This window comes from Marmota marmota, unplaced genomic scaffold (assembly GCF_001458135.2).
Source record: "Marmota marmota marmota unplaced genomic scaffold, marMar, whole genome shotgun sequence".
Lineage (NCBI taxonomy): Eukaryota > Metazoa > Chordata > Mammalia > Rodentia > Sciuridae > Marmota > Marmota marmota.
Genome location: NW_026000082.1, coordinates 38,341,855 through 38,351,126, shown reverse-complemented (window position 1 = coordinate 38,351,126; position 9,272 = coordinate 38,341,855). Strand labels below are relative to the sequence as shown.

Here is a 9,272-nt window from a genome sequence, read left to right as displayed (position 1 = left end):
GGAGCGGGTCGGGGCGCTGGGCCCGGGAGCTGGGCCTGCCCTCCAGCCCTGGCTCTGCAGCCTCACTGCCTCCCCCCGGCCCAAGGCCAAACCTGTCCCCCTTCTCTTCCCTCCCAATGTGTTTGCTGGGAGCGAGAATGATTTTTAAGTTTTTGAGTGTTTGGGGGAAGAAAAGAGGATGTAAGTTATGTGAACTCAAACTTGAGTGTCCCTAAGCGAAGTTTGACGGGAGCGCAGCCCTGTTGGCTGTAGGTCTGCTCCGTGGCTGCTTCCCTGCTGCGAGGGCAGAGGTGAGTAGTTGCACAGTTGTGTGGCCACTGCAAGCCTTTGATGGCAAGTTCCACAAGGCCAAAAATATTTCTCGCTGTCCCTTTGCGTGTGCAGACTCCTGTCCTAGAGGCAAGCAGATTGGGTCAGAGTTGTCCGTCAGTGATTCCTCGAGTGGGAAACTTGACTTACAACAACCGGGCCATGCACCTGGAGCCCTGTAGGTGACGCACGCTCTGGTTTCCATTACCCCTTCTGGTCTTATTGATTATGCAAAGTAGGAGTTGTTTTTCCTACTTCACAGAGCAGTAATCCCATCTCCACCCAGTGCTTCCAGTAAGCTAGGTGCTTTATTTGTATTTATACATAGCTTTATTGTGCTGGGCGGCAATGCTTTGTTTCCATTTTGCAAAAAGGAAGAAGTAGGAGCGATTAAGCTATTTAAAGGTGTGCTACGTTTTAGGGCTGGAAAGTGGATCCCATTCCTGGGAACCCCCTGCCCTGTGGCCAAGATCACATTGCTTCACACATTATTCTCTCAAGTTTTCTCCAGCTGGGAGTGTGGTTCTTCCCTGGAATTGTATGCAAAGTTTGGTGTGAATTATAGAGATTTAAACAATCTTAAAGTTAAATATATCTGATTTAAGTTCCCTTCCTCCTTCCAATATAGACACCTTCTATGGCACTAGTTCCCACATCTAGCTTTTCATCATTGATTTAACTGGTTTGGAACATCCATGCTTGCCTGAATGCGTACATTAGCTGTTTGGTTTTCCATGAGCACCTACTTTATGCCAGGAACTTTTCAAATCCCTGAAAATATAGTAGTTTACAAGACAAGATCTCTGCTCTTCCGTGGAATTTAAATTCTTCAGGGGCTTGGACAGGTGCTATACCTGTATACAAAGATAATTTCAAACACAGTTGTCATAGCATAACAATTCGTAGTTAATGTTTATTCAATGATTCCTTTGTGCCAGGTACTAGGACTGAGTTCTTTCTTTATATGGATTGTCACTTACTCCTCACACCAACACAATGACACAGGTAGTGTAATTATTCCCATTTTACAGATGAGGAAACAGGCTCACAGAGGAGAGATTTCCAAGATTTCCAGGAAATTGGAAGCTGAAGCTAAACCTTCGTCACACTACATTGTTTCATCTGTTGTCTTTCCTGTTGGCTTGGGAGGTCCCCGAGGGCAGAGACCATACCTCACCTTTTATACCCTCAGTTGCTAGCCAGTACTCACAACCTGGTGTTTCCAGGTAGATATTAAATAAACAAATCTAGGTGATTCACTGAGCAAATATTTGAGTGCTTGCTGTGTATCAGGAACCACTGTGGTAGGCCCTGTGATCACTGGGGTGAGCAGTCCCAGAGGCCCAGATACTGAAACCTAGTGTCAGGACAGTGCACAAATATGTTATTCAAAATTGAGGGAATCAAAACAGCGGAGATGCTTACCTGCAAGACCCCCTTCGCCTTGAGTGGTCAGGGAAGACTCCTTTTTTGGGAATACTGGGGATTGACATTAGGGCCTCTGCAAATGCTAGGCACTCTGCCCAGGGAAGACCCCTCTTCAAAAAGGGAGTTTAAGCCAGCCTGGCAAGAAGGGAAAAGGGGGAGGAGCCAGGGGAGGAACTTTTCAGCAAGCTCAGAGACCAGAAGGTAGGCAGGAACTTGGGGTGGCAGAGAACCCAGGGTGAGTGATTGTGCTGTGGTCAACAGTGCTGTGCTTGGTCCCTGGTGCCAGTCCAGCTTCCCCTGGGTGAGCTGCTTCCCTTGGGAAGGTGCAGGTCAGTTGCCTGCAATGCGGATGTGCTCATTAAAGGAGAAGATATCGGAATAAGTTTGGTGTTTTCTTTTTATTGTTAAACATATTCTTGAATTCCAGTTAGAGTAAACTAACCAAATTTGACCTCAAATGAAACTTTATTTGAAGCACTAAATAAAAACAAAAATCCAGAAAAATGTGTTACAGGCAAATGTGGCAGGGGCGGGTGTTTTCCTATGTTCAGGGGGAGCGGGACAGATTTTTTTTTTTTAAATATATTTTCAGTTGTTGATGGACCTTTATTTCATTTATTCATATGTGGTGCTGGAATCGAACCCAGGGCCTCGCACCTGCCAGGCAAGTGCGCAACCGCTGAGCCCCAGCCCCAGCCCCAGCCCTTGTTTTTTTCTTTGTGTTTAGGAAAGAATTTTTAAGTGGGGTTTAATTTTTAAACCAGATTACATGGTTTTCAGGATTTTAGTGTTTAAGCTGGAAGCCATTTGTGTCCCTCCGTTAGAGGTGTCCGCATTTGCTTTTTCTTTTTGGGTGCTGGGGACCTCACCTGGGGCCTCTGATGCTAAGCACACCAACACCCTCAGCCCCAACATCTGCATTTTCTTAAAGGATTCAGAAAAGTATCAGGCCTCTTCTAGTTGGTGTTGACTTCAAAATTTGTTTGCAAATAATTGTGAATTTCCTCTAAAATAATGTTGTAAAAATGATGTTGTATACTTTAAGACAGAGTAGTGAATGCTTGGAAAGAAGTTGCAAGCTTTTTAAATAAGTGAAAATAGGGTGTTTGAGCTCATCAACATAAGCAATTTGAGGCCATAATAAGAGAGCTGTACAGAACAGCGGTGTCAAGTTTTGCTTTAAACCGTGTCCAGTAACAATATTGCACATGTCACCAAAAGATGTACTCCCACCCAGCAAATGGAGCAGGGAACTGATGGACAGAGGGGCCTGTTAATGCAGCGTTAAGCAACAGCCCTGAGTGAAATTGCTGTTTGAGGTTTGGGTGGGCCCTTCACGTCTGAGTGCAGCAGCCTCACTCTGTGATTTGGGTCTGTTGGGTTCCAGTGAAGAGTGGGTGGAAACGCGGCTTTGAAGGGTAATACGAAACTGCAGGAAGAGCCAGGGCAGACCAATTTGTTTTTCAATCTATTTTATTTCACTTCAAAGCATCAGTGCAGACAGCAGCCCAGTAAAACAAGCCACATTTTGGCAACACTCAGCTGCTTTTGGAGATTGAGGAAGACTGAGTGTAACCAAAGTGTGACTTGTTTTCTTGGACTGTCTGTCTGCAATGATGTTTTGAACTGAAATAAAATAGATTGAAAAACAAATTGGTCTGCCCTGTTGCCTCATACCGAGTATTTACATTACCCTTCCGAGTGCTGCCTACACCAGCACCCTAGGGGAAGGAGGTGACCCCTCAGCCTCTTTCAACTCCTCAAGAGAGTGAGCTCTTTGATTTCCACAAGGAAATTGAATTGGGACATGTGGGTTTCCGGATCTCCAGTAGCCTGCCTTCTGAAGCCATCATCTTGATAATGTGCAAAAGCAAAGTACTAATCACACAGAGGAAAGAATTAAATACTAAGGGCATTTAAATTCAGAGCTGAGATTGTCACTTTCCAGTCACACAAAGGGTGCAGTATTTCATTTGCAGAGAGCATGTAATTGTGGGACTCTGGCAGCCCTCAGGAGACGGGCAAGGAGAGAAAGCTGGCTTCCCTCCTACTCCCCGGTGTTGCTTCACTCCACATCCCACCATCCTAATGCCAACACCCCATTCCCTTACATAGAGTAAATATATTACAGCTGCGCCACATAAGCCAGGGATTGTTAATTTGGGGTAAATGGTTGCATACCAGGGAACCCACAAATTCTTTGAACAATGCCTATAAATTTGTGTGAATGTCATTCTTCTGGAAAGAGAGCCCGAATGTCATTCTTCTGGAAAGAGAGCCCATCACTTCAATCAGATTTTAGAGGGGTCCTGGACCCCCTCAAAGGGTGCAGAGCAATAATGAAAGATCACAGGTAACACCCCCAGACTGAAGTCATGAAATCTATGACTCTCCACTGCTCTGTGACCTTGCCTTCAGAATTTTGAAAGTATCTTTTCAGGCTTTGTTTCCTGTGTGAAGGGGTCAAGCATAATCGAATGTTTAATACAGATGTCTACCCATGGCATGCTTCAGTGATGCTTTGAGATGACTGTTTGTCAACACCTTACGGGAACTTAGTGAGGTGTGGGGGTGCTATCTCCGCAGCCTTGCTAGCAGGTAGCATATTTGTTTCTTCTTAAAATTGATGTATTTTCAGTGCTAGAGGTCAGAGCCGGGGCCTTGTTCATGCTGAGCACACACCATTAAGCTGTGTCCCTGGCCCTAAGTTTTTCTTATTTTTATATTTTAAATTTACAAGTAGCATTGTGTGGTTTTTAACATATACAGCACGATGTTTTGAATAGATAGATGCTGTGGAATGGAAGGTCCAGTTAATTACATATTTGTTTCTTGCGATGGGCAAGACAACGAGACAGCATAAGCCTCATGCTCTGTGTCTAGACGTCAGCTTCCTGCCTGGGGGTCAGTCCTCAGATTTAGAAAAGTTGGGTTAAAAGGAAAAGAGGAGGAGGAGGGGACAGATTCAAGGAAGAAAGTCAAGAAAGGATGTTTTCTGCATTTGACCACGAGAGTCCTCTCTGCGTGTGTGAAAGGAAAGCGCTTCTATTTTGAGAGCAATCTTGTCTCAGAACTTAATACTGGAACCTCTGAAAAAGTCAATTCACAGATAGAGTTTCTGGATTTTTGTGTGTGTGCGCGTGCATGTTGGCTATGGAACCCAGGGCCTCGTGCATGCTAAGCACACGCTCTACCACTGAGCTATACCCCGGCCCTAATTTCTGGTTTTATTAGTACCCAAAGGGAAATTAAAGGAAGGGAAATTTTTATTTTTGGCATATCTTTATCTAATGGGACCGCACGAGAAAACTGTAGGCCGGAGTTTGGCCCATATAGTGTTTAAAAATTAGTTGTTTATATTGAAACATTAGTTGTCTTACATTTGGAGCATTTGTATGAGTGACCTAAATACCAAGGAACCAGAGTTCCGTCTGAGACAGACCAAACAATAGAGGGTGCTCTATGAAGGGAAGGGCCTGGGAAAGATGAGGGAGATTAGAAGCAAAGATTTATAATTGTAAATGATAGCTTTTGAGGCTTTAAATATTGGTTATTTAAATAGCATTTTTCTCTTTTCTGTTTTTAAAAGTATAGTGAGAGTGAGCAGTGTCCGATCCCAGTGCTCGTACGCTTCGTGATCTAAGCCTTTACGCTGGCCTCTGTTTCTCCGCTTCCTAGGACGGCAGCCTGACTGGTGGGTCACCTTTCCTAACTCCTTTGGCACCTGCTCCCACTAGCTCCAGAAGATGGTGTCGGGGCTTTGGTAGCAGTGACTCTTCCCTCTGGTCCTTCTCCTCCCTTCCTGGTCTCAACGGATGCACCTCCTAGTTGCCAAAGGAAGGAACCCATGCTGCTATGTTCTTCGGGATCCCTCTTTCTCCCTACCAAGAAGTGACGCATCCCCTTGGGCTCCAGGCCTGTTGCTCTCTCCTGCTTTCTCCTCCTCTGGCCGAAGCTCCTGTGGTCTCTGGTCCTGGGTGGCAGAAGCGGCCTTCTGGCTGGCAGTGGTTCTCTTTGTTCCTCTTGCGTTGTCTGGTACCTGTGGCCAGTGATCCCAATAAAGCAGAGATCGGAACATGTCGCCCCTTGCTTCAGACTCCCGGGTGGCTGCCTGCCCTCCAGTCCTGCAGCTCCTTGGCCTGGCAGCTGCTCCCCAGCTCTCCAGTCCTCAGCCCTTGGTTCCCCTTCCTCTCCCCTTTCTCTCCCGCTTCTAGTGAGCAGAGTTGGAAACAGTGGCCATAGAACTTCGTCCTTTCTCAGACGAGTGGACCACGTTTAGGGCCTTCAAGGCTGCTCCCCTCCTGGACATCCCTGGTCATGTTATTAGCGAGGACAGCAGCACGGCCATTCTCCACCCTGACCATTATGTTACTGAACATTGTTTCAGTTTCCTAGGAGGTTCCCTTTGTCTCGAGTGTCTACTCCATGAATGCCAGAGGTGGTGGTGTGGGCCTCTGGTCCCAGCTACCCAGGACGCTGAGGCCGGAGGATCATTTGAGCCCAGGAGTTTGAGGCAACATAGAGACTGTGTCTCAAAAAATAAAAATAAGAATAAAAAAGTACAAATGTTACAGGAGAAGAAGTCACTTGATATAATTATTTTCCCTGTACTTATATCAACAACTTGGCAACACAGGCAGTCAAATGTTTTAAACATTGAGCATCACTAGTAAGAAAAAAACCTAATTTTGTTTTAAACTTTGTGACCATTTGCATTATTCCAAAATATTTTTAAAAAGGTATATTTACAGTTTTTATTTTATACTTGACCCCACTTCTTTACTTCTTACTCTTCTTACTTTACTACTTACAAAACTTCTTACAGTTTTGGTGTTTTGTCAATCTGTCAGATAAGAAATAATATTTCAGTATATTTGAAATTTATTTTCTCTTTTTATAAGATAAGGGATATCTATGGTATAAGTTGCAAACATATTTGTAGTTTGTTATATACTAGACTTGTATACATTGTTCTATTGCCACATAAAAGTCTTACATCCCTCCAGAACTTCTCAGAGAAGTTTTATATGCTCACATCCTCCAGCGTCTGACATCAGCTTCAGATGGTCATTGACTGGCCCGGAGCCCATCCTGCTGCATGGTCCCTGCTGCGTCTTTGTCCTGTTTCCTGTTCTTCGCACTCAGCACTGTGTCCTGCATAGTCCACCGTCAGGGCATATCTGTTGGATGGATGAGCACAGCAGTAAGGGGAAGGGGAAGGTGACAGGTCCCTGGGACCCTTATTTGGAATGGTGGCCTCTGTTGTATAGACATCCGGGTATTCCTAAGTCTGCAGTCATTAATTTGCTGGTTCCGAGTATTTTTTTCTTCTCTTTATCCCATCCCAGAAATATCATGTTGATAATAAAAGTTACTATTTATTGAATGCATACAAAGTGCCGGACACTGTACTTAGGTGTTTTCCATAATCATGTAATTACCACAGCAGGTAAGTAGTAGATACCACTCTTCCTGTTTAAAAAAAAATAAGTGTTATTATGTGTGGTGCTGGAGTTGACCTAGGGCTGTGCTCATGCCAGGCAAGCGCTCTACCACTGATCTGAGCTCCCAGCCCCCATTTGAAAAAATTAAGAATAATTTCAAGCATAGTAAATTAAGGATAGCATGATGAGCTCCAATGTACATGTTAACCTCTTTTTACACTTGAGGAAACATGTTGTAAAAGGTTAAGTATTCAAATTATAAAGCTAAGGTCAGGTTTAGAATCCAATTCTATAAAATAGTAAGGTGTTACAACTCCTTATTGAGACCATTTAAGCGCCAGTTGGCCTGGGAGGAGCAGAAGCCAAGGCAGCAGCAGAGAGCCGCTGTGCACACCAGCGGCAGCGTGGTCCCAGGTCATGTACAATCGCAGCCACTCCCTGCACCTCCCCTGCTGTCCTGGCCCCTCCTGTGCTCCCTGTCTTTCTCTGGTTTTATTAGTGCATCCAGTATTGGTTGATTCTCAAAGCACTGCCCCTGTTGGAGTACCCACCTCCTGGCACCATGTGCGCGTAGCAGGAACTAATGCATCTAAATTAAACGACAGTGAAGCTTGCTGCTCGTTTAGCCTGTGGGTTTGGCCTGGTGCTGTAACTTTGGACGTTGTTCTGAAGGCCTGGCAGTCATTAAATGTGACCACCCTGGTCACAAGCTGCTCGTTCTACTGGCACTCTGCTGTCAGCTGCCCTCAGTTCCGTCAGGTGAAAACCAGAGGGAGACTTCTGAAGGTCAAAGTCCAGGACAGCAGAATAATTGGCCCCCAGAGTTCTGGGGTTTTTTTCCTGGGCAGTAAAATGTTAAGGATGAAATTTTCCATGTCTTTCTTTGAACATTTTTAAGCAAATACTATGGAATCCCACAGGCTCTTTCCCAGCGTTAAAGGCAATAGAGAAGTTACCCTCTTTTGCATTTTTCTTTTCTGTTAGTTCCTTAAGATAACTCTCTTGTTACACTCCCTGGTGACGGATGAGGGAAAGCTAGAGATGAAAGTAATTCCCACTTCTTAAGCAAAAGAAAAGCTCTCAGCACTAGGAGGAGAGGAGAATGGAGATCCTCTGTGACATGTGCACAGAGGGCTTCCGTGGGCTGAGTGGCCGAGTGCTGTGCCAGGTCAGTGTTGCAGGATTTGGGTGAAAAATGGCCTGTGCCTTTCACCTGGGCCGGGAGCAGAGATGAATCGGAATGTTCTCTCGGTAGTGTCAAGCCTCGGGGCAGGGTGTTTGGCTGAGCTCAGCAGAGATCCTCTGGATGCAGGAGACGCCCTGTGCACTGCAAGCACAGCAGACTGGGCTCTGGCTACCCTGGGTCTCATGGACTACCACATCCTTAGCTTCACTGTCACCAGCTTTATAGCCTGGGACAAGGTGGTGCGCCTGGTGTGTCTGGGTTAGCATTCCATCCCTGTAACAAATACCTGAGATAAAGCAACTTATAAGCAGAAAAGGTTGATTTTAGCTCACAGTTTTGGAGGTTCAGTCCAGGGTTGGTTTTATTGCTTTGGGGCCTGAGGTGAGGCCGCACATCATGGTTGAGTGTGTGGAGGAGCAGGTCCAGTCACCTCGTGGTGGCAGCAAAAAGAAGGGACGGGAGTCCCACTGTCTACTTCATGGGTACACCCCCTGTGAACAGAGGACCTCCCTAGAGGCCTGCCACCTGGCAGGAGCATCACTTTGGGAAACAAGCCTTCAATAGCTGGGCCTTCCGGGGCACTTAAGACCCGAACTGCAGCAGCGCCTGACAAAGCCCAGGAGAAGTGGCCTCCTCCTCGGTCTCCCTGCTTTATGTCGTGTTGATGTCTGCATCAACTGAGCTGTACCCCAGCCTCTGCTTGTGTTTAAAACCACTTTGCGGGCTGGGGATGTGGCTCAAGCGGTAGCGTGCTCGCCTGGCATGCGTGCGGCCCGGGTTCGATCCTCAGCACCACATACAAACAAAGATGTTGTGTCCGCCGAAAACTAAAAAATAAATATTAAAATTCTCTCTCTCTCTCTCTCTCTCTCTCTCTCTCTCTCTCTCTCTCTCTCTCTCCCCCC

At 45.9% G+C, this 9,272-nt stretch overlaps 1 protein-coding gene across 4 annotated transcripts in view; it reads left to right on the top strand.

Moving 5' to 3' along the window:
• The first annotated feature begins 14 nt into the window (after window positions 1–14).
• Zbtb40 (zinc finger and BTB domain containing 40) overlaps window positions 15–9,272 on the top strand; it is a 66,797-nt gene continuing 57,539 nt past the window's right edge. For 2 of the 4 annotated variants that reach the window (XM_015485550.2, XM_048816111.1), the window contains exon 1: window positions 15–290. The gene's annotated coding sequence lies outside the window, so the exon portion shown is untranslated. The remainder of the gene's footprint in view (window positions 291–9,272) is intronic. The other 2 variants (XM_048816112.1, XM_015485549.2) reach the window with 2 other exon arrangements.